The following is a 23,657-nucleotide window of genomic DNA, read 5'->3' on the forward strand; positions in this document are numbered from 1 at the left end:
AGAGAAGGCTCCTGCAGAATCACCAATACCCTACTTCTAACCTTTGATATGCCTTGATTGTTCTTCATTATAATTTTATTGATAAGGCCTTGACAGAAAGTAGAGATCCTTTAACCTTCCTTGTTCTTAAGTAAAGGAAAATACTTAAGCTGGAATTCATTATAGATCATGAACAAGCCTATAAAGTAGAAAACTAATATTCTTGACTTTATATTCATTGAAAAACCTTAACCTTTAGGAATCATTAGTTTTCAGGATAGTCCATAAAGTTAAACCGAGCAGCACAAGGGCAGATGTGGAAGATGAGGGAGGAGAGGAGATCATAAACACCATTATCATTTAACGTTTATTGAGCAGCAGTCTTCTATTCTCCAGGCTATCCACAAGTAGCAAAACATTTTCAGAGCTCAGATTCCTCAAGTAATCTACCAGGGGGAGTAAGTTGCTTTTTAAAACAATACGAAATTGCAAGCCTCCCGGAATGTATGGTTCTGAGTTGTGGATGTAGAAAAATCCTTCCTACTCACTCTACTCCAGGTTATTGAGGCTGATAGGAAATCACTTATTAAGACTCCTCAAGATTTCCACCTCCATTTGGGATGATGCAAAGCTTGTGTGTGTGTGTGTGTGTGTGTGTAAATATTTCAGTTTTCTTTAGCCTCAAAAGTGTATCAAATAAACCACACCACAACTCATAGTCTTAAAATGACAGTCATTTCCCATACGTCCATGGGGTGGCTGGATTGTTCTGCAGATCTGGACTAGGCTAGGGTGATCTCAACTGACCTTGCTCACGTGTTTGCAGTCAGCTGCCAGGCTGGCTGAGGGCTTGCTCTTCTAGGATGGCCTCAGTCCTCCTCCACATGTCCCTCACATCCCTCCAGTAGGCTCAGATTTGATCTCATGCTAGTGACAGAATTACAAGGGTGAGAAGACTGGACATGCAAAAAGGGAAGTATGCACTTTTCAAGCCTCTGCTTGTATCACGTTTGCTGACATCCACTGAGCAAACTAAGTCACATGGCTAATCATCAAGTCACTGTGGGAGAGGACTACAAAGCCACGGGGCAAAGTGTATAGATATTGAGATGACCTTAATTCTGGCCATTAATTCTGAACCTTTGAATATAAGGAGAGAGTGAAGGTAAGTTAAGAACATCATCCTCCCTTACCCCTGTGTTCATAATGGGATGTAGAAGAGCAGATGCTAACCTAGTCTACTCACAGTTAATACACTAGATATAGTCTTGCTATTGTTAATAAATGCTTTCCTTCCCAAGAACTCCCTAGAAGGGAGAAAAAGAGTTTATTTTATTTTTTCAGGCAAAAGTAACCTTGTCTGCTAATTAGCACCAGATTCTAAAAAAGAAAGATATAAACCTGTAATAAGACACAGTCTTGATGTGGGATTTCTGTCTGAGCTACTCCTCATCTGAACCTGCTACAAGAATAGCTGATAGTACTTTGTCCTTCCATTCTTCAATATCCAACAGCTTCTTAAGCACACATTATGAGTTGATAATGAAGGTTTATTGCTCCAATTCACCCCTTAAATGCTCTGTCGTGGGAGACTGAGTCTCGTTATACTCCAAAACCATGCCCTCAGCCAATTCATTCTTCCATTCTTATTGCATACCATGGTTGGTGATACATTTATTTCTAATTTCTAATTAGTTACAGCACATAATCCCAAACTTATTATAGAGCACTTTTATCAATATATCTATGACATGTTCAAGGTGAAGACTCCAATGTTCATCTTGTAATCTAAAATATCTTTGTAATCTATCTCATAACTTCTTATTTGGGTCTGGGTATAACCCACTAGGCCCTAGAGAGTGTAGTGAGCTACACATGAACTTACTTTAACCTGCTCATTTATTCCTTGTTTCTGGCTGATGACATAGGTTCTTTTATATTTACTTCTATTATTGATTATTTGTTGATCTCCCATTTTCCTTGAGAAAAGAGTTATCATCGTACCTTATTACAAATCAGTACAGTGAAAGAGGAAGAATTCGAAACCCCATCTTCTCAAAATATCAAGTATTTACTGGCTATTCAGATAGGGAGTCAAGCCAAATTTAACCAACAACATTTAGGAAGTAGATTGTCTTCTTTTAAAAAATGAACACTTCTTGGATGTTTGAAGTGATTCCAAGCATAGGCTCTACTCTGAATGGAAGCTAAATTATGCACATAAAAAGCTATATTACAAAATAGAAAGTGATATATGGCATAAAAACGTATGGATGCATTTTTCAAGACCAACTTTTAACTTTTTACCTCATAAGATAATATTGTTGGGACTAGACAGTAAAGAACAAAACCACAAGGGCATAACAACTTTGTTCTCTCACCTCTAATGAGTTCGACTTTATACAATCTTAATGCAGTTCAATTTTTGACATGCGACATAACTTGCTATGTTCTCTGTTGCAAGACATTATTCAAGATATTTTAAATTTATGTGTATCATATTTATTCAAAACAGACATTAAAATATGCTCATTTATTTTGTAAATTCTAGACAGATCAATATTTTTTGTGTGACCCCCAGGCAGGTAACACTTTCTCAAGAAAATATGAGAGGTTATAAATGTTACCTTTCTAATGACTGTATTTTTTATTTTCTTTCTTTTCTATGAAGAACAGCTCAGGATCCTGATCACTTGTCATGGGAGCAGCACACATCTAATGATACAAGAAGAAGGCAACAAGGGCAAATGGTGAGATGAACTAAATGAAAAGTTGTTAATGAGCATGTAAGTATATTCAGGAAAAGTTTTGGAAAGAAAGAAAATGGAAATTTAAAAGTTTTTTTCTCCTAAATTTGCTGTAAATAAATAACCAAAATGAGAGAAGCTAGAGGATTTTTTTTTTCAAGAATGAGTCATAAACATGCTTCTTTTGCTTTTCTCCTCACTTCTATTTTACTCCCTCATCAATTAATACAATCTATAGGCTTGGAATGTTAGAACCACATCCAACAGAGAGTGGGAAAGATTTTGACAATAACTTTAACCTGCCATTAAATAGGGAGGGGACAGAAATACCTGAAGTAATGAAAGGAGCTTCAAACACCAATTGTTTGGATAGTGCAAAGGGTGCTCTGTCACAATAGTGAAGGATTTAGCATATTCTTCCATGAAGAGGAAGTCGTTGTTTTGGTAGTTAGATACTGGTGTCCGATGCTCTTGGAAGAGATGCAATTTTTTATTTACATATATGAATTCCAAAAGGGACAGCATTTTATTGGACTAAATCTGAACCAGCCAACCTTAGCCAAATGAAAATTGTCAGGCAGCATTTTAACACTATTGTCTGCTCAATGTTCTATGGTTCTGTGATTTTTCACATAGGGCAAGCAGTAATAAAAACTAAAAGGTTTTTAAGAATGACATTTTAAAATGATTCATTTTAAAGATACTTTTATAATGATAATACTGTATGATAGCAATCAATTTAATTCTTAATAGTTAAAGAAGTTTTATTATGACCATTTTTGAATAATATATTTGATGTTAAATGTACCTATTTTAAAATTTTAATTGATCTAAGAATGTTTATAATGCATATAGAAATGTTGACCAAGTAATATCAGGTAATAATGATTATAGATAATGTCAATGTTAAATGCAAGAATGAAATGATGAATCACATTAAACTTCACATGAGCATAAAATAAATAAAATAGTGTCCTAATAAGAAAGTGACATATTTTGGACTGCTTAGCAGGGGAGGGTATTTTTGAATTGTCATCATAATAAAGGAGTGACACAACCTAAATATGTTATCGGATGAAGTCAGATGTTGTGGTGGTCATAAACAGCTCTCCTACTCTTAGTATGTGGAGTGAAAAACAGGGAAGAAGCAATTTAAGACTAGAGCTTAGTCAAAAATACAAGATAAAAATACTATGTGTAGCAGACTGAAATATGTGGAGTGTAAAAATCAATCTAACAGGAGAGAGTAAGGGTGTTGAAACAAAAAGGCAAAAATATACAAACAAATAAAAATAGCTAGATGAAATATGTCATTATTAGTTAAAATGTGGTTATGTGACAATGTTTGGGTGTGATAAGCCTCTTTTTAATGTTAGATTAGAATTTTGTTTTGTAGACTTATAATCAGAACAAGAAGTTAGAGTGTTTCAATGTAATAAAACTCTGATGAATCAACCATCTTCCACAGAGGTATATATCTTCACAATGGCTTGTGTTTGCCAGATAGAGTTCCATTCTGTTGCTCAGTATTAAACTGTGAAAACTTCTTATCTTTTGAATATATTTTTGCACACCTGCCTTCTCTAATTTAGCACTGCATTTCTTCAATTGATCAATTTAAAAACAATTGATTGAGTGAAATTCTAGTTTTGAGGCGGTACTCTGTTAGTCTTTATTCATTCATTGATTCCTTGCATTGATTCTGTATATCCCTGAAGAATATATTGTTCAGTTTTAAAACTTCGTAGGCTTTATAAACTGGGATCATCCTGTATGTGTTCATAAATGATTTTCTACTCCATATTATATTTTTGGATATTAGTCCATTTCAATGAATGTATATGTAATTTAATCCTTTACTGTGGGTCAATTATAAATAGCAAATTTACATATATGAAGGAGTTTGTTTATTATTCATTTGTACTCTTTGTCTTTTAACTGTAAAATTTAGTGAATTTATTATAACTGACATATTAAGATTTGTTTTTAAATATTATTTGTGATTTTCTATTTCTATGCCAAGATACTTGGCTCACAGAAATTATGAGACAGTAAATGTGTTGTTCTAAACCACTAAGTTTGGGGGGTTATTTGTTACATAGCAATAGATACGTAATAAAAATCACTAAGATATTGAAAAAACAATCCCTTAAGTAACAATCTATTTGACAGATGACTTTGACCAGGTGTTTCCCTCTTGCTTCTTTAACTCATCACGCAGTGTTAAATCATTATATTTGATTTGTTATTTGAATATAATGCATATTGCATTCTCTTTTTTATACAAAGAATCCCTGCTTTCTGAAGCTTCTGTCACTGAACAAACTTCTTTGGGAAGAATGTGGGCAGTACTTTTAAGTAGCATAGTGTCAGCTCATGTGGTTGTCCTGAGATGTGATAAATTTTGTGATGTAGTAAGAGCCATCATTGGTGCTTCGCGGATATACTAGGTACTTTTGGTTTCTCCTTCCAGAGTCATTCTCCACTCTTCTCCTTCCAGATCTCTGCCCTTGGAGGATGACTATATGGACTGCATCAGTGGCTTCCCCACTCTCTAGATTCCTGTTGGGTTCAGCTAACTTGCAGCCCTGGGCAGGAGGTCAGAGGGTGGAGGGACAGTGAGGTCAGGACATTTATTCCTCTGTTGTCTGGTCTATGCCACTCTGTCAGCCTGACTCTGTCACTAGCTTGAAGGTCACTAGTCCTCTCAAGGTAGCCTGCTTCATTGGACTTTCTTTCTATATAGTTATGGTAACATTAAACACAGCTGTGTCGAACCTGGTGGTCTAGTGGTTAAGATTGGGCCACAGCCTGGGTTTGCTTCTTAGTCAGGGAACCACACCACCTGTCTGTCAGTTGTCATACTGTGGCAGCTGCTTCTTGCTGTGATGCTGAAAGCTATGCCACCAGTATTTCAAACACCAGCAGGGTCACCCATGGTGGACAGGTTTCAGCAGAGCTTCCACTAAGGAAGACTAGAAAGAAGGACCTGGCCACCCGCTTCTGAGAACCCTATGAATAGCAGCAGAGAAGACTATTGTCTGATATAGCGCCGGAAGGTAAGAGGATGGTGCAAAGGCCAGGCAGGGTTCTACTGTGCTGTACACAGGGCAGTTACAAGTTGGAATCGACATAGTATAATGCACCATCCATAGTGGTTACCTCAAGCACACATTTATAGTTAACAAAAACTTTGCTCAAATTATTCTATTTTGAGTATGCTTTCTGTTTCCTGTTGGGATTCTGACTGATACATCTCATTAAAATCCAGAATTTAGGTTAATGAAGGCCACTCTGATGGTAAGAAACTGCTGATGAGAAAAAGAGGGGTAAAAAACTGCTCGCTATATGGTAGATCAAGGAACAACTTGGTTGGTATTACATTACAGGGAATTGTAAAAAGATCAAAGTAACAAAAAGCATAAACCACCAGGTTCTACATGCCACTCAGAATAGCATTTACTCTGTTTATCATCCTCTTTAACTTTGAAGACAGGGGACAGAGAGGGAAACTTTATAAGGCTTGCTCACAGATACATATTTAAATGCTTCTTTCTTGTCATTCTACATCTATTCAAGGTTGCTTCAAAGGTGTATTAACTAGTCACTTGTTTTCTACTCCTGCCATTCCTCATATTGATTTAGCTCTCCTCAGAAGCAGAAATTGAGATAAAGACTTCAGCCAATAGTTTTTTGGGGGGAGGTAATCTCAAGAAATGCCTTCAGGGGAGTAAAGAAGTGCGGCAGGAACTCCAAAAAAGGATGAATTATCAAGCTAGTTACCATTGTGGCCAGCTGAACCTTAATCCCACAAGGAATTCCGGGAAATGGTGTAGAAAAAAGTGCTCAGTGTTATCCCACCTAGATAATAAAGGCTCTGGGACACTAACTCCTGTCAGTTATTGGTCATTAATTCTCTAGAACTTCCAGCCGGCTAAACTTGCAATTAGGATGAGTTCTAACTGCAAGAGGAAGCCCTCAGGCCAAGAAGAAAAAATGCAGGCACTGGCTATGAGAAGCTTGGCTGGTCTGCACTGAAGTGGTAACAATCAAAGGGGTATGGACAGGGCACCAACGGCGCCTCCTTCACTCCTAATTCATCTTCTACTCTGCTACCAGAACGTTTGTTGTCAAAATGTAAAATCGATCCTGTAACCATTTGCTTAGATATATCAGTGTTCACGTTACTCTTAGAACAAAGTTCAAAACCCTAAACATGGTATAGAGTGCCTGCAAGATACAGTCTCAGCTACTTTTCTCCTCATCATCACTTCATGATCTCACTCCACCCACAATGGGCTTCTTTCGGATTTCACATTATGTGGCACCTCCCGACACAGGACATCTGTGCATAGTAGGCTCTCTTCCCTATTTCGTTCATGTCTATCCTACTTTCCAATTTTAGCTTAATCATTACTTGCTGGTTAAGATAGCCTTCCCTGATCTTTCTCTGTGAAATCTACAATTACGTACTTTTATAACGTCATATATCTCCTCTTTATAGAATTTACCAGAATTATTATTTTGCATTTATTTAAAAAATATTAGATAGTGTCTACCTCCTCGAGCTGATTACGTGATCAAAAATTTAAGGTTTTTCCCTCCTCGATTTTGTATCTCCCTCATTTGACACAGTAACGGATATAGACAGGAATTCTATAGTTAGTTAAGAAAAGGTAAACAAAGTTATTCATAATGTTTGGAGCCGCTATAAAACACGTATTTGTGATATATCTTGCATTTTTAAAGTTATTACAAATACTGAATAATAATAACAAACAATGAATATCACTTATCCACATATAGAGTTATACTAAACTAAATACTTTTTTTATTACCTTATTTAAAGAAAGTTATAATTTATAATCATTCTAACCACTGGAATGTATTGAGCATATAATACAAGCAGATATTGTAAGAGACTATTGATGTATAAGACAATACTTATGACTTCAGACATCTCATGGTCCTGTGGGAACATAATATTATATGTATGTATATAAGAATGAAAAATTATACAGCAATTGTATATATCAGTTGAATAAGGGATTTATACAAAAGGCACACTAAGCATTAGCTAAATGCTAATGAATATAAAAACAAGCGAATATTAGGGAAAGGGCACTAAGGACTATGGTGATATGTCTGGGAAGAAATGGAAAGAACCTGGGCTTTTGGTAGGCTTTGGAGTATAGCTAGGATAGAATAGTTTGACAAGAGTGGGGATATTGTACAAATGTTTGATTAATGAACAAAATATTATTTCAAGTACAAAACCTTAAAGTTATATGAAAACAAAAAGTAATGAAATATCATACAATAACTAAAAGTGAGAGTTCATTTTATTTACTTCCCAAGACATGAACTAAATTAAGATGTGAAAGTCATTGCACCTTGACATTTCATTGTAGACAGCAAACGCCAAATCTTTCTTCAAATAACGCAGTTGCTTGACAACTGTTGAACGGATCTTCTCATTAAGAGATATCTCTATGTGGCATATTTACTTCCTTTTTCTTTTCCCTTTCTCCTCTTGGCAATCCTGCAAATATCAGGCTGTCATGAAAGCTGTGGATGAGCAATCTTTCATTATAAAATTAGAGGAAATACCCACATGTTGGTTAACAAAGGCCGTGTGAAAGATCACTATTAGAGGGAACATAGGATAGTAGTTAAGAATTTGCATAGCAATGACAGACTTCTCAGGTTCAAATATTGGATTTGCCATTTAATCTGTGACCTTCGGCCTATTTAATTAGTTTCTTGGAACCCCAATATTTTTATCTGTAGAATGGAGTTGAAAATAAGATGCCTATCATATAGTTGTGAGGATTAAATGAGTCACTTCATGTAAACTGGTTAGAACAGTGCCTGGCCTATAATGAACACTCAAGTAGCTAATGATTATCTTGAAGAAATATTTTCCTGAGATACCTGGCCACTGGGATGGCTTATTTTTCCTTATGCTATACCTTCCCAAATCCCCAAGGAACCAGATTTATAGTGGCATCCAATAGGAAACCAAGAAGCCAAAGGACAAACAGCATAGGGAAAGTCTGAATCACAAAAGGAGATAGTTTAGGGAGAAGAAGAAAAAGAGGCAGGAGTTCCAGAGTGGGAGAGGTTGCTCTGAAGACCTGGAGGAGGAAAACCTTTGAGACCCTATTGTCAATAACTGAGCCCAGGCACCAGTGAGGAAAACTAGGAGAGGGGGAAACAGTGGAACAGGCAGCAGAGGTAGTTTCCAATCTCTACCAGATAAGGATGTGGTAAAGGATTGGAATTTACACTTTGAATTGAAAGAAAAGAAAGTCTTAGAAGATATACGAATGTCCAATAGGCACATGAAAAGATGTTCAACATCATTAACTATCAAAACTACAATGAGATATCACCTCACGCCTGTCAGAATGGCTATAATTAACAAGACAGGAAACAACAAGTGTTGGAGAGGATGTGGAGAGAAAGGAACGCTCATACACTGCTGGTGGGAGTGCAAACTGGTGCAGCCACTATGGAAAACAGTATGGAGATTCCTCAAAAAATTAAGGATAGAACTACCATATGATCCAGCTATTCCACTGCTCGGTATTTTTCCAAAGAACATGAAAACACCAATGCATAAAGATACATGCACCCCGTGCAGCATTATTCACAATAGCCAAGACTTGGAAGCAAGCTAAATGCCCATCAAGGGATGAAGAAGATGTGGTATATATACACAATGGAATATTACTCAGCCATAAGAAATGATGAAATCCAGCCATTTGTGACAACATGGATGGACATTGAGGGTATTATGCTAAGCGAAATAAGTCAGAGGGAGAAGGTCAAATACCATATGATCTCACTCATAAACAGAAAATAAAAACAACAAGAAACAATCACATAGAGACAGAGATTGGATTGGTGGTTACCAGAGGGGAGGAGGGGAGGGAGGAGGGTGAAAGGGATAATTAGGCACATGTGTGTGGTGATGAATTGTAATGAGTCTTTGGGTGGTGAACATGATGTAATCTATGCAGAAGTAGGGGTATAATGGTGTACACCTGAAATTTATACAATGTCATAAACTAATCTTACTGCAATAAAAAATATTAACAACAACAACAAAAAGTCTTAGAGATGCTATGCATGTGCTGACTAGCTAGAAGTAAGACCATTAGAGATATAAACTGTATTTGTCTTTTCATTTCACAATAAAGTGGTAGTAGTACTATGGGTACACAGAAAAGGATGAAAAATAGGATATTATTAAATGTGATTTTAAAAAATTTATAAATAAGGTTGAAATTATGTGTAATTTTCTATTTCTCAAATTATACTTCATGTATGAAGAACTAATGTGTATAAAATATTTCCTCATCTTCTAAATGAGGAAACTATGCCTCAATTTATAACTACGTGTAGTTTGCACAATCAGCTTTTAGTTTTTGATCTGTTTTTTTTCCATAATCATTTCTTTTGTTCTAGTTGCAGATTAATGTGTTGTCATTGTGGTTTCCAAAATCTCAGGATTTGTGCCAAAATATTAAAAGCCTTCTCCAATGTTTATTTACTTTCTCCCTTTACTTACTATTATTTAATTAAATTATTGGGCTTTAGCCCTCCCTGCAAATCTATGCAATTAAAATCAGATACAATGTCGCAACTGTAACTTGATGTTTATTGGTGATCATAGCATTTTCAGAAATTTGCTATGTGTACTGTGCTATCCACTTACTAATTTAGCTCCATAGGAGGCGCTTTTGAAATGGTTCCTGACATCAAAAATTTAGTGATCTTCAGATAGATTTAGCAAACTTTAATTTTAGTGTTCTAATAGGTTTCCTTTTGAGAGAAAGATGTTTTTTGAAGTTTTTGTATGCTTAATTAAAAAAATAGGATTGGAAGGATTTGGAAAAGAAATTATGCCTTCTAGCCAAATAGATGCAAAATAATTAGAGAAGTTTGAGTGAGGGGACAGGGTTAAATATTTTTCTTATCAGATGTAAATTTGATAGTAAAAATTTTAGGAAGCAGAAATGTTTATCTCTTTCCTATTTGTAATACATTAAGAAAAATACATCAAATACTTTGCATTTTTATGACTTTTTAACTAGTCAAATTCTGGCTTACTAAAGTAAATAATTCTCTTTAATTGTAGATATAAAACTTATGAAATAATTTTATCTTTGGTAGTAATTGTGGAAGAAATAGATATGAAGTGTATGCAGCAATTGTTTTCCTATAGAGCTTTCCTAAAACTCTCTTAATAATAGAAATATATTATCCCAGTTATGATATAATTGCATAAAGCTTGCAATTAGTTGTTGCTAGACTTTATCTTTCATTCTAATGATTGGCTCTTATATAAAGGCCATATTTTAATAGGAACCGTTATTGTGGAAAACATAATTATCATTATTAAAATATTGAAGGCACTTGATTATTTTCTCAACTATTTTCAGCTGTCCTTCTAAGAGAAGATGGGAATTACAAAAGAAAACTATTTCTAAATTCATTTTTTAAATGAATTCAAATTAGTTTTCAAGTGTTTAAAATATTATTCATTATTTTCTTATTCATCTTGTATATGTTGTATTATTCATGTGGTTTTGATTCCCCTGTGCAAGGAAAATATACTGAAAGATTGCATGGCACCTTATTCAATTCTGATGAAAGTTAAATTATAACTAAGTAAAACATATTTAATTGACAGGTGAATAAACGTTACATGACCTATTTAATCACAACTATTAATATGGAAAAATTTGGAACGAGTTTAAATAACTAAACAATTGTTCATGTCATTCAACTTACTTATTCGTACATATTGATAATTAGAAGAGCTGTCCAGATGACTGTTTTCAGCAATTTAGCCTTTAGCTTTTAAAGATTACTCTCAACACATTGCATTAATTCCCTAGAGTTAGATATTAAGTAAATCTCAGATCCTATAAAAGTGTATTCTTCATTTAATTTGATGAGAAAATAATGCACTGAAATCAAGTGTTATAACAATCATTTTTAAACTTGAAATACACATGCCAATCAAACCACTTCTGCTGTGCTTTAATATCACCTCTTATCACAATAAAATGTTTTCAATATTCTATTTTTAATACTATGGAAAATTTAAAATCACCCTCAATAAAATCTTAGAACCTTACTGCAGGGAATGTGTAAGGGGTCTTTTAAATTTAACTCATACTGGAGAAAATTAATAAAACTGAAAAAGAATTGAAACCTGAAAACTAATTTAGACTTCAATGAGAATTGATTATGAGAGGTTGACATGACAGAATTCTGAAAAAATATATATATATTTAAGAGTACTAATGCATCTGAGGTGTTGTGAACTTATACTTCACAATTAAGACTTCTAACCTTTTAAGCCCATGAATTTTCACTTTTTTTATCTTTTTTTTTTTTGTTTTTTTGCCTAAACAACAGAAATTTATTTTTTCACAGTTTGGGAGGCCAAAAGTCCAAGATCAGGTGTCAGCAGGTTTGATTTCTTCTGAGGCCTCTCTCCTTGGCTTGTAGACGGCCTTTCCTCTCTGCACGGGCATCCTTGCTGTCTCTCTGTGTGTCCAATTTTCTCTTCTTAAGAGGACACAGGTCAGATTGGATTAGGGCACGCCCTAATGGCCCCATTTTTTTTTTTTTTTTAATTTTTTGTTTATTGCAGTAACATTGGTTTATAACATTGTAAAAATTTCAGGTGTACATCATTGTACTTCTATTTCTGCATGGACCACATCATGTTCACCACCAAAATACTAATTACAACCCATCACCACACACATGCACCGAATTATCCCTTTCACCCTCCTCCCTACCCCCCTCCCCTCTGGCAACCACCAATCCAATCTCTGTCCCTATGTATCCGTCCATTGTTGTCACTATCTACTACTTAATGAAGGAAATCATACTGTATTTGACCTTCTCCCTCTGACTTATTTCACTTTGCATTATACCCTCAATGTCCATCCATGTTGTCACAAATGGCTGGATTTCGTCGTTTCTTATGGCTGAGTAGTATTCCATTGTGTATATATACCACAGCTTCTTTATCCATTCGTCCCTTGATGGGCACTTAGGTTGCTTCCAAGTCTTGGCTATCGTGAATAAGGCTGCAATGAACACAGGGGTGCATGTACCTTTGCAAATTGGTGTTTTCAAGTTCTTTGGATAAATACCCAACAGTGGAATAGCTGGATCATATGGTAGTTCTATCGTTGATTTTTTGAGGAATCTCCATACTGTTTTCCATAGTGGCTGCACCAGTTTGCACTCCCACCAGCAGTGTATGAGAGTTCCCTTCTCTCCACATCCTCTCCAACACATGTTGTTTCCTGTCTTGTTAATTATAGCCATTCTGACGGGCGTGAGGTGATATCTCATTGTAGTTTTGATTTGCATTTCTCTGATAATTAGTGATTTTGAACATCTTTTCATGTGTCTGTTGGCCATCTGTATATCTTTTTTGGAGTTGGAGAAATATCTTTTAAATTGTGGTAAAAAACACGTAAAATTTACCATCTTAACCATTTCTAAGTGTACGGTCCAGTAGTGTCAAGTATATTTACATCATTGTGCAATCTCCCAAAATTTTTCATTTTGCAAAACTGAAACTCTGTATCCATTAAATGACAACTCCCCATTTTGCCCTTCCCCTAGTTTCTGACAACCACCATTCTACTCTCTGTTTCTATGAATATGACTACTCTGGATACCTCACACAGGTGCAATCATACGACATTTGTCTTTTAGTGACTGACGTAATTCACCTAGGATAATGTCCTCAAGTTTCATCCATAGTGTGCCATTTCTCAGAATTTCCTTCCACTTTAGGGTTGAATAATATTCCATTATATGCATATACCACATTTTGTTTATCCATTCATCCATCAATGGACACTTGAGTTTCTTCTACCTCTTGACTATCATGACTAATGCTTTCATTAACACGGGGGTGCAAATATCTCTTCAAGATCCTGCTTTCAATTCCCTTGGATATATACCCAGAAGTAGAATTGCTGGGTGCACTCTTTTCATTTTTATTTTATTTATTTATTTTTTTGTGAAGAAGATCAACCCTGAGCTAACATCTGTTGCCAATCCTCCTCTTTCTGCCAAGAAAGATTGGCCCTAGGCTAGCATCCATGCCCATCTGCCTCTACTTTATATGGGACACTGCCACAGCATGACTTGACAAGCAGTGCCGTGGTGCACGCCCGGGATCCGAACCCATGAACCTTCGGGCCACCAAAGCGGAGCGTGTGTACTTAATTGCTATGCCACCAGGCCAGCCCCTCTTTTCATTTTTAAATTGTAGGACTTGATCAATGTAACTCTTACTATCAATGTGATGATTTCACTTCAGTACTATATTTAATTCACAAAAAAAGACCATAGTTCCATAATTAGTTATAATTATTCATTAATTAAGTTGGAATTTTGAGGAATATAAGCTGGAAAAATATTATTTTTTATTCATTTTAAAATTTATTTCATTCATCATTAATTATCTGTTGAAGTGCTATTATATTCCTGTATGCTTCCCACAGCCATGGATGTAAAATGACTAAACCATAATATGCCTGAATTATGATGGGCTGATGGGAGGGAAGTTTAACAGTACGAAACAGAAAGAAAATTGTGCTACATAATATAGAAGCTGTTTTCTTCTGGGATCCAATAAAAAAGTAATTCAATATAAGATAATACTAATCTATCCAACACATAAAACATCATGGGAAGAAAAATATAGCAGCAAACATATATCAGATAAAGAATGTTCATATTAGAGTCAAAAGTCATTTCCAGTTTAACAAATCAAATTGTTAGCCAGGAATTTGGGGGAAATTTTTCCAGAGAATTAAAGTGATAAAGATTCTACTTAACGGACTTGGAACATTTTCACACTCGATGACAAAGACGTTCGGCATTTAATAATTAAGAACTTATTGCCATGTGATTGAAAAACCACAAACAAAAAAATAGCTTTGACAAAGTAAAGTATCTGAAACTAGAAGAAAATAAATACAGAATTGAGCAAAATGGCGTTGTTGTATATCTAGATCCTGGAAAAATATTTATTCAACTCCATTTATGAGCCTGGTGCCTTCTTTATACTTACAACACAATGCCTGTATTTCCTTTCTTATAGGAATAAATAGAACTAACAGATTGTCATCTTTGACTATTATAAACTACAGTAAGATTTGCTGTGTCCCTTTTTCCAGATAACAACATACAGTTATTACAAAAATTGAACATGTAATGTTTGTGTAATTGTTTTGGGAAATATCACTCTGTGTAGAAATTACTCTTATTTGCTGGCTAATACGGCTATTAGAGGTAGTCTGTCTGGTGAAACTGTCTCAAATGAAGTAACATAGTTATGAGTATATGTTAACAAATACATCATTTCTGCTTCAAGAGGGGCAATAAATGAGAGAGAATACCTCTTCTCTTCAAAGCAATCACTTCTTGGACCTAGGGAGCTTAGCTGTAGGTTCAGGTTAAAGCCCTTTGTTTCAATCCATCAATCAATAGAGCTTGCTTACTAAACTATTCTTTAAAAGAAAAACCTCACTAGAATAGCATGAAAAAACTGTGTGTACAATATCTGAATGTTGACTAAGGCTGAGTTGGCCACTCCAAAATGTGTCTCTCTGGCATGATTATTTTGGGGAACAAAAGTCTCAGGAAGAAACTTTGACCTTCCCCCTAACTGCCTAAAAGAATGTGAGATAGATGGCCAGTCCCAGGAAGGAGCTATCACCATAGATAACTCTAGGTGTGATAGACAGGAGGGCACTAGCAAACCCATTTTTATCAAAGTCCTTTCTCGAGATTCATTGTCTATAGATGGCTCAGCAAACACTTGTTTATCAAACACTTGCTTTTCCATCTCCATGTAAATTGCCTTTTTCCCCTTTGAAGTCCCAAACCACTACCCCCAACATCCTCCTTTGTCTTTAGCTAAAGATGGTATTTAATGTAGTGGCTTCTGCCATTTTGGTGAGTTACTCAGTTTTCCTGGATTTCTCCCATGTATATATGTTACTAAACTTTGATTTTCTCGTGTTATTCTCATGTCAATTTAATTCTTAGACTAACCACAAGGACCTAGAGGGTAGAGGAATAGTTCTTCCTCCTTTACAGCTGCCTTTATAAAATAAAGTAGAGGGTAGCAGAGAAAAAACAACAAACTTGGGTCCGTATTTCTTGGTGTACTGAAACTTCTGCATGTTGCTTATATTAAGGAATCAAAGTTGATTTAGGAAAGAGAAGAGGGTCATGTCTGATTTGGGATATATCCTAAGATAATATCATTTAGTGTAGGCAAAGTTATAGTCATTCATTTATTCATTAAACTATATGTATAATGCTTCTCATTTAAAATTGTGACATTTTTAATGAATCAATTTTGGGGAGAATCACTTAAATATTATACATTATGAAGCCCCTTCAGGTAGAGTGTCCTACAGTTCCCTGAACAAGTGGATCCTACCAGACTATTAATATTAAGAATCTGGTATGCAGTGATGACAAAATTCAAGAAAGAACACCCTTGATAGAATGCTATCTTTCTGTTATTTCTACTTAGCAATATCACATACTTTATATAAGTACTATGCTAATTACATGAGATATAATGATAAACAATTCTCAGCCATGGCCCTCAAAAAATCTATAGTTTATTGGAAGGACAGACATATAGCTATATATTCATGTAGCACTATGATTTTGAAAGTATAAATACAGCATTTCTTTAAGAATATTGTGACATGTTATGTAATATTTTTTTCGAGAAGTGTGGTCTACCATCTCTTTATGTCTTATTAGTAAGGTTTTGTTAAAGCCATGTAGAATGCTGTATCATACACTTAGATGATGAATTTAATATTGTGATCTGAGGAAGGGCAATTTATGACAAAAATATTAAAAGAAAGTTAAAATCCCAGAAGTATTTTTTTCTAAAAGTTATTTAGTAACCATACCATTGCTAAAATTATAATATTCAGTTTTGGAAAAGGCAGTCTCATATACATAGTCTTTAGACTGCCCCACTCGACTGCATAAGAATAAGCCTTGGTTTCACGTTCTTTGAATAAATATCCAGTAGTGGGATAGCTGGATCATATGGGATTTCTATTTTTAATTTTTTGAGCAATCCCCATACTATTTTCCATATTGGCCGCACCATTTTGCATTCCGACCAGCAGTATACAAGTGTTCCCTTTTCTCCACATCCTCACCAACACTTGTTATTTCTTATCTTGTTAATTATAGCCATTCTGACAGCAGTGAGGTGATATCTCATTGTGGTTTTGATGTGCATTTCCCTAATAATTAGTGATGTTGAACATCTTTTCATGTGCCTGCTGACCATCTGCATATCTTCTTTGGAAAAATGCCTGTTCATATCTGAAATCAAGAATTCAAAGAGATTTATGCATCCCTATGTTCATCGCAGCATTATTCACAATAGCCAAGATGTGGAAGCAATTCAAGTGCCCATCAACAAATGAATGGATAAAGAAGATGTGGTATATATATATATGTATATATATATATATATATATATATATATATATATACACACAATGGAATAATACTCAGCCATAAAAAAGACGAAATCGTGCCATTTGCGACAACATGGATGGACTTTGAGGATATTATGCTAAGTGAAATAAGTCAGACAGAGAAAGACAAATACCATATGATTTAACTCATATGTGGAAGATGAACAAACAAACACATAGATAAGAAGAACAGATTAGTGGTTACTAGAGAAGTGGATGGGGGAAGGTGAAAGGGATAAAGGGGCATATAAGTATGGTGATGGCTACTATTATATTATAACTGATAGACTGTTGGTGGTGAACATGTTGCAGTCTATACAGAAATTGAAATATAGTAATGTACACCTGAAATTTACACAATATTATAAGCCAATATGACCTCAATAAAAAAAGAAAGGTAAATAAGCCTTGGGCCTGGAACACTTCCTTACCAACAAAAAGATAAAGAACCCAAATAGCCTATGGGCTTATCACCTTGTGTGGGAATATCTTTCCCCTTTTGAACTCAATGAGTATTCTTTTGTTCTGCTTAAGTGTGTGCATCACATGGCACCCAGCCAATCCCACTGCTTTATTTGTGCGAGGGGGCACAGCCCAACAGCAGGCACAAGAAGGGTGTGTTTAGGCCAATTGCCCTGCATCAGCTGCTGGGGCTGCCCAGTGGTCATTGGGGACCAATGCCCCCTATTGGAGCTGATGTTGCTCTTTATCTTCTCTATGTAAGTAAAGCATTGTTCCATCCAGTGCTTGACTGCATTGTGGTTTCCTTGGCAACTCTGATACCAAGATGCCATGGGCAGAAGTATGTGGAGTCCTCCCCTGGGATTGATAACCTGTGCACAGTACTCTGCTGGACATTCAGTAATTTGAGTCTATCAACTAACAGTGTGCCTTATAATTCTGGAATCCTTTGGGTAGCTATCAGAAACTAACTTAAAAAAGGAGTTAATTGGTTACTACAATTGGGAATTTCAAGGGGTGTAATTGTTATATGCATGACTTATATCTTAGATTTGAGTCACAGAAATATTTCTCTAGCTCCCTCCTCCTCTCTTTATTTATGGCTTAATTCTGCTCACTTCTGCTATAATTCATTCTTATTAGACTTTGTACGTATGGTGATAAGATTTTCCCCTCTCCTTGCCACCCAAAGCTCCAGGCCCTTAAAATTTGTGAATACAGAGAAAGAATAGGCATTTTTCCTTTAGCACCTATAGAAATATCAGAGGCAAGTCGAAAGCATATATTCATATCTGATTCGATCTTTGCGATAGAGATGGACTAGCCTCATGGCCTAAGTCTGAGTCACATGCTCACCTTTAGTGTTAACGAGATCAGTTATATATGAACCAGATATATAAAATGATGACTGTGTAAACATGATGCTTAATATAAAACATACTAGACCTAGAAAAAGCATATACTTTAAAAGCACTCCTAAATTCACCAGTTACTAACTATAAAACATTGAGCAAGTTACACAACTTCTTTTTACCTCAATAAATAAATAAACTGCTTAATTTGGGGTACTTTGATGAAAAAAATATCAATAATCTATTGATGATAAAAAGTTACTAAAGTATGTTATTCTAATTTTTAATAAAATTGTTTTGTAAAATATTAATAAAAATAAATGTATCATAGTTTAAATTCATCTTGTTTATTCCTAAATTTATTTTTTTGTTATTATTTTAAATATTCTGTCAATAAACTTACATTGGCTCCCTTTTTCTCCACAGTTCTGTTCAGGTTCCAGTATGTTCTTTGATTATTCTATTTCTCACCCATCCTTTAAGTCAGCCTGACTTCCATCCAAAGTGGATTGTATGCTTTGCCATAAGCAGGTTCTTTCTATTTTTTGTTAGCTCACTGTGATTTTTCACACCTTTTCTTCACCTGCAATTCCACTCAATTAGGAAAAATTCAGTCAGCATATGGCAAATTTAAAGCAATATTTTAGATAATATGAGAGACTGAAAAAAGGTCAAAGGCTCTGACCACAAGAAAATTATAATGTAATTGAAGTAAGGAGTCAACAAATGACAGTATAAATGAGATCTACAAACGACTGTAGTTATATCAAGATTTGATAAAGACTTTTGTAAGATTCAGAAGTATTTATAGGAGTTTAGAAAAAAAGAAATTAATCTATTATATGGAGTAGGTAATGTTTTATTAAAGAAGTGACATTTTAACTGAATATTAAATGTTGGGTAGGATTTCAACAAGAATAGATGGGGGATTGATTTTAGTAGCAAGAATACCGAAAAAAGCAGGAAAATGTAGGTATAGCTGGATTATGGGGAAAAGATTGATTTTCCTGGGGTGTAAATGTTTTGAGAAGTAGTAGTGAAGGAAAGCTAGGTTGGACTTATTATTGCTTGGAAGGTCAAAACGTGAGACTAAGGAAAATAGACTTGATTAAGCTGGAAATGGAGAATGGTTAAGATTTTAGCAGGAAAGTGATATGTATATGGCTGTAATTTTTTAGCTGTATTTAGGTAAGTCAGAGAAACTGAGCCTTAACCACATTATTATTTGAATTGAAGGCCTGAACCAGAAATGAAACCAAACAAAGAAGAGTTAAGAGAATAATACTGTCCATCCCCGGGCCGGCCCGGTGGCGCAAGCGGTTAAGTGCACGTGCTCCGCTGCGGCGGCCCGGGGTTCACTGGTTCGCTTCCCGGGCGTGCACCGACACACTGCTTGGCAAGCTATGCTGTGGCGGCGTCCCATATAAAGTGGAGGAAGATGGGCACAGATGTTAGCCCAGGGCCGTCTTCCTCAGCAAAAAAAAAAAAAAAGAGGAGGATTGGCGGATGTTAGCACAGGGCTGATCTCCTCACAAAAAAAAAAAAAAAAAAAAATACTGTCCGTCCCACCTGTTCTTCCATTTCTCCTTTTAAAGTGAAGCTCGAACGTCACCTCCTCCATGAAGTTTTCCCACATCATCCCATCTGTTTCCTTTGAACTTTGAAAGCACACTATTTTCCTTTGTCCTTTATTTCTCACTTTTAATTTCAATTATTTATTTAATATTATCTTTCCTAATCATTTTTAAGAAAGAATACAAAATGAAATTTTTATGTTTCTACTAATACCGAATACAGGCTTCTGATATGGCAGAGACAAAAGATTAAAATTTTTCTAGTAGAGGAACAATGGCTTCAAATCCTTCCTTCATTTTCCAAGAGTTATGGGATATTGGTCAAAGTACACCATGAATTTGTGCCTACATCATGAAGGAATGATAATAACAAATAGCTCATGGGGCTGTATTAAAGATTAAATGAGCTAACGTACGTCAATCATGTGGAACAGTTCATGACATATAATAGGTACCTAATGGGTATAAATTTAGATGCTCTATCCACTGTCTCTTTCCACTGTCTCTTTCTAAAAATGACTTAATATTTGCTCCTGAAACAAATAGTATTATCAAGATTTTAATAAATGTTAGTTCAGTATAGACCTAGAAGTCTGGCAGTTTGGCTCATAGTACTGTTTAAGTAAGCCTGAGCATAAAGAAGAAATAAAAATAAAAATAAAGAGTAGATGATTATCACAAAAAGATAGACTTTATCTTTTAATCTTAATTATATGCTAGTTTTAAATTAATATAAATATAGAGTCCAAGAAAAAATACGTAAGAAGGATCAAATAAGCATAACAAACATAAAACATCTTCCTCTATATTGTAGAACCATTTATCAAGCTTTGTTGAGAAGTAAACAGAGAAAAATGTCTAACATGATATGTTCAGATGTTAAGTAATTGGGAGATTGTCACTTACCAAAATATGAAATTTTTGAATGGAATTTACTATATCTTCATTAGTAAAAATTAAGGGCAGTGTAACTACTTTATGGCAGAGATTTAAAGATGTTTTATTGACTGTAATATTAAATGATAAAACCTGCTTCTTATGAATTAGCTATAACAAAGAAAGTTTTGGGATTTTGATGAAATAGTCGTCTGGAGAAAATATTATGAAAAAAAGAAAAATATTAAGAGGGTCACAATCAATACTGTCCCTTTTATTTGTGAGTGACAGAAGTTTTCTGAATAACATTGACTGGCAAGCATGACTTGTTTTAATACACTTTCCCCAGTTGGTTACACCAAATCATTAGATAGCTTGGGGGTACAGAAAGAATTGGAGGAAATAGAATAGTTTAAACTGGGGCAGAACTGATGAACTGACTTAAGGATGTCATAATTATGAGAGGAAAGAAGTGGGACACTATATTTTACTTCTTTGTACTACTCATAATATAAGAAAATATTTGAGGAGATAATGATTCTATTATCTCACGTAGGAAACGAGGATGTATTTTAGAGTACACTTCAGTGTCTTTCTTGGGCACAAGTTATCTTCAAGGAATTGTCTTATTGTCATCAAGCAAAAATGTGTTTGGCCTTCTTGTTTCAACATCCCCTCCTCCCCTTGCCCCACTTTTGGGTATTTTCAATATTACCAATAGCATGGTTCTGTACATACAATGAACATTTAAATTTGTTTTAAAAAATATTTGAAAATGTTATATATTTTCTAAAATCTTTACTCATATACCACTGGGAATATTCAATGCCAGATGAGGCAAATGAGGTACCCATTATAATTTAAAACAATGTCTGTTTATAAAGGCAATAAACCTTGAACTATTTCCGGATTATGTACAATTTTGTAAACCTTGGAGATCTTCAATATAAACAAAAGATTTCTAGCAATCATCATATATAATAAAGTGATGCAATGAAGATAAATTAATAAATATTCCATAGGTGCAAAAAATGATAATTCATGGCACTGTAATTTAATCATGTGTTTAAAATTATTTTGACAAAAATCTAAAGAAATTCTGGGTAGTTTATGCATTTTATGTTTAATCTAACCGGTCCCTTCTTTAATTTGAACAGGCAGACATGCTCATTCTAAAAATACCTCCCTACCAAAATAAAACCACAATAATTTTTAAACAAAACTGACCAACTACACTTCACATGCAGATAATCTCTCAATAAAATTCTCTGAATATGTGTAAGGTTATATTTTTAAACATGTTCAGTAATGGGAAAGTCACTACCTTCCAAATATGCCTATTACATAATTGAACTGCATGATAAAAATGTTGCTTGTAATGAGACAAATTCTGTCCCCATGAAAATGTTCACATTAATTTTTCTACGTCTTGTGTTCATATTGAATAAACTCACTTTTTCTTTCACAGATCACCTTTCCAACTTTCATCAAGGATATCATGTCAGTTTCCCTAATATTTCAATTTCAAAAACCCCAGGTTTTCAAACTGACCTGTATTTGGCATTTGAGCTTGGTTACACTCCAAATTTTAAGGACCCACATTCTATACAATGTGTCCCAGTAAAATTAGTTAAATTTGGCCGCACTATGATGATGTTCCTTCTTCTTACATTAACAAAATTAATTGGTTCGGGGGTGAATGAAATCTATGAAACTTCTTAATCTGAAGACTAACCCTAAATATGTAATGTTATATTAAGTGCTAAATTCATATTTTTGGTTAATTTTAATTTAACATGCACTAAAAATTTTTCAGATTTACTTTATTTTTTAAAAGATGCTCTATATCTATACTTAATAACAACACATTAAATTTTCCTTTTAATTTCTTCTTGTTATATTCATTTAACCCATTGCTTTTCCATGTCCAGATCTTTAGAATCTTAAATCTGTTGTCATCTAATGGGCTTAGCCTTTCAGCTTCATGTCATGAAAGTGATAAAATTCCTCATTTTGTTTACGTAATTAATAAAAATGCTGACAAGTAGGATAACTAAAGATTCCTATGATTTATCCACAAAAGCATAGCCATTGTGTCCTATCATATGAATTGGAAAACCACTTCCATAACTTACTAGCTGTACGACCAAGGGCACATTACTTTAACTGTCTGTATGAGTTTCATCATTTCAAAGTTGGGATAATAATAGTCCATATTCAGGAACAAGTCCTGAAATTGGTAAGAGTTCAATAAACATTACTTTGAATAGAATTGTTAAACCAGGAGGTAACTCACCAATTGTTCTATCATCCATTCTATTTTTCTAAATCTTGCCCACAAGTATAATTTAATGTTTTACTGAAGTGTCAATGCATTACATTTAATATATTTCCTCATCTACTGATCTAGAAATCTAAAACAACGTGGGTTAAGAACACTGATTCTGGGCCGGCCCCGTGGCTTAGCGGTTAAGTGCGTGCACTCCGATGCAGGCGGCCCGGGTTCGGATCCCGGGCGCGCACCGACGCACTGCTTCTCCGGCCATGCTGAGGCCGCGTCCCACATACAGCAACTAGAAGAATGTG

The 23,657-nt window shown here is 34.9% G+C and overlaps 1 long non-coding RNA gene across 2 annotated transcripts in view; it reads left to right on the forward strand.

The window, feature by feature from the left end:
• The window catches only part of LOC147916458 (uncharacterized), a 75,150-nt gene that overhangs the window by 12,357 nt on the left and 39,136 nt on the right, over positions 1 to 23,657 (forward strand). The window contains exon 2 of one of the 2 annotated variants that reach the window (XR_015552994.1): positions 2,651 to 2,765. This is a non-coding gene — a long non-coding RNA (uncharacterized LOC147916458). The remainder of the gene's footprint in view (positions 1 to 2,650; positions 2,766 to 23,657) is intronic. The other variant, XR_015552993.1, reaches the window with a different exon arrangement.

The sequence above is a fragment of the Ceratotherium simum genome, chromosome 8, assembly GCF_057802395.1.
Source record: "Ceratotherium simum simum isolate JZ-2026a chromosome 8, ASM5780239v1, whole genome shotgun sequence".
Classification (NCBI taxonomy): Eukaryota; Metazoa; Chordata; class Mammalia; order Perissodactyla; family Rhinocerotidae; genus Ceratotherium; species Ceratotherium simum.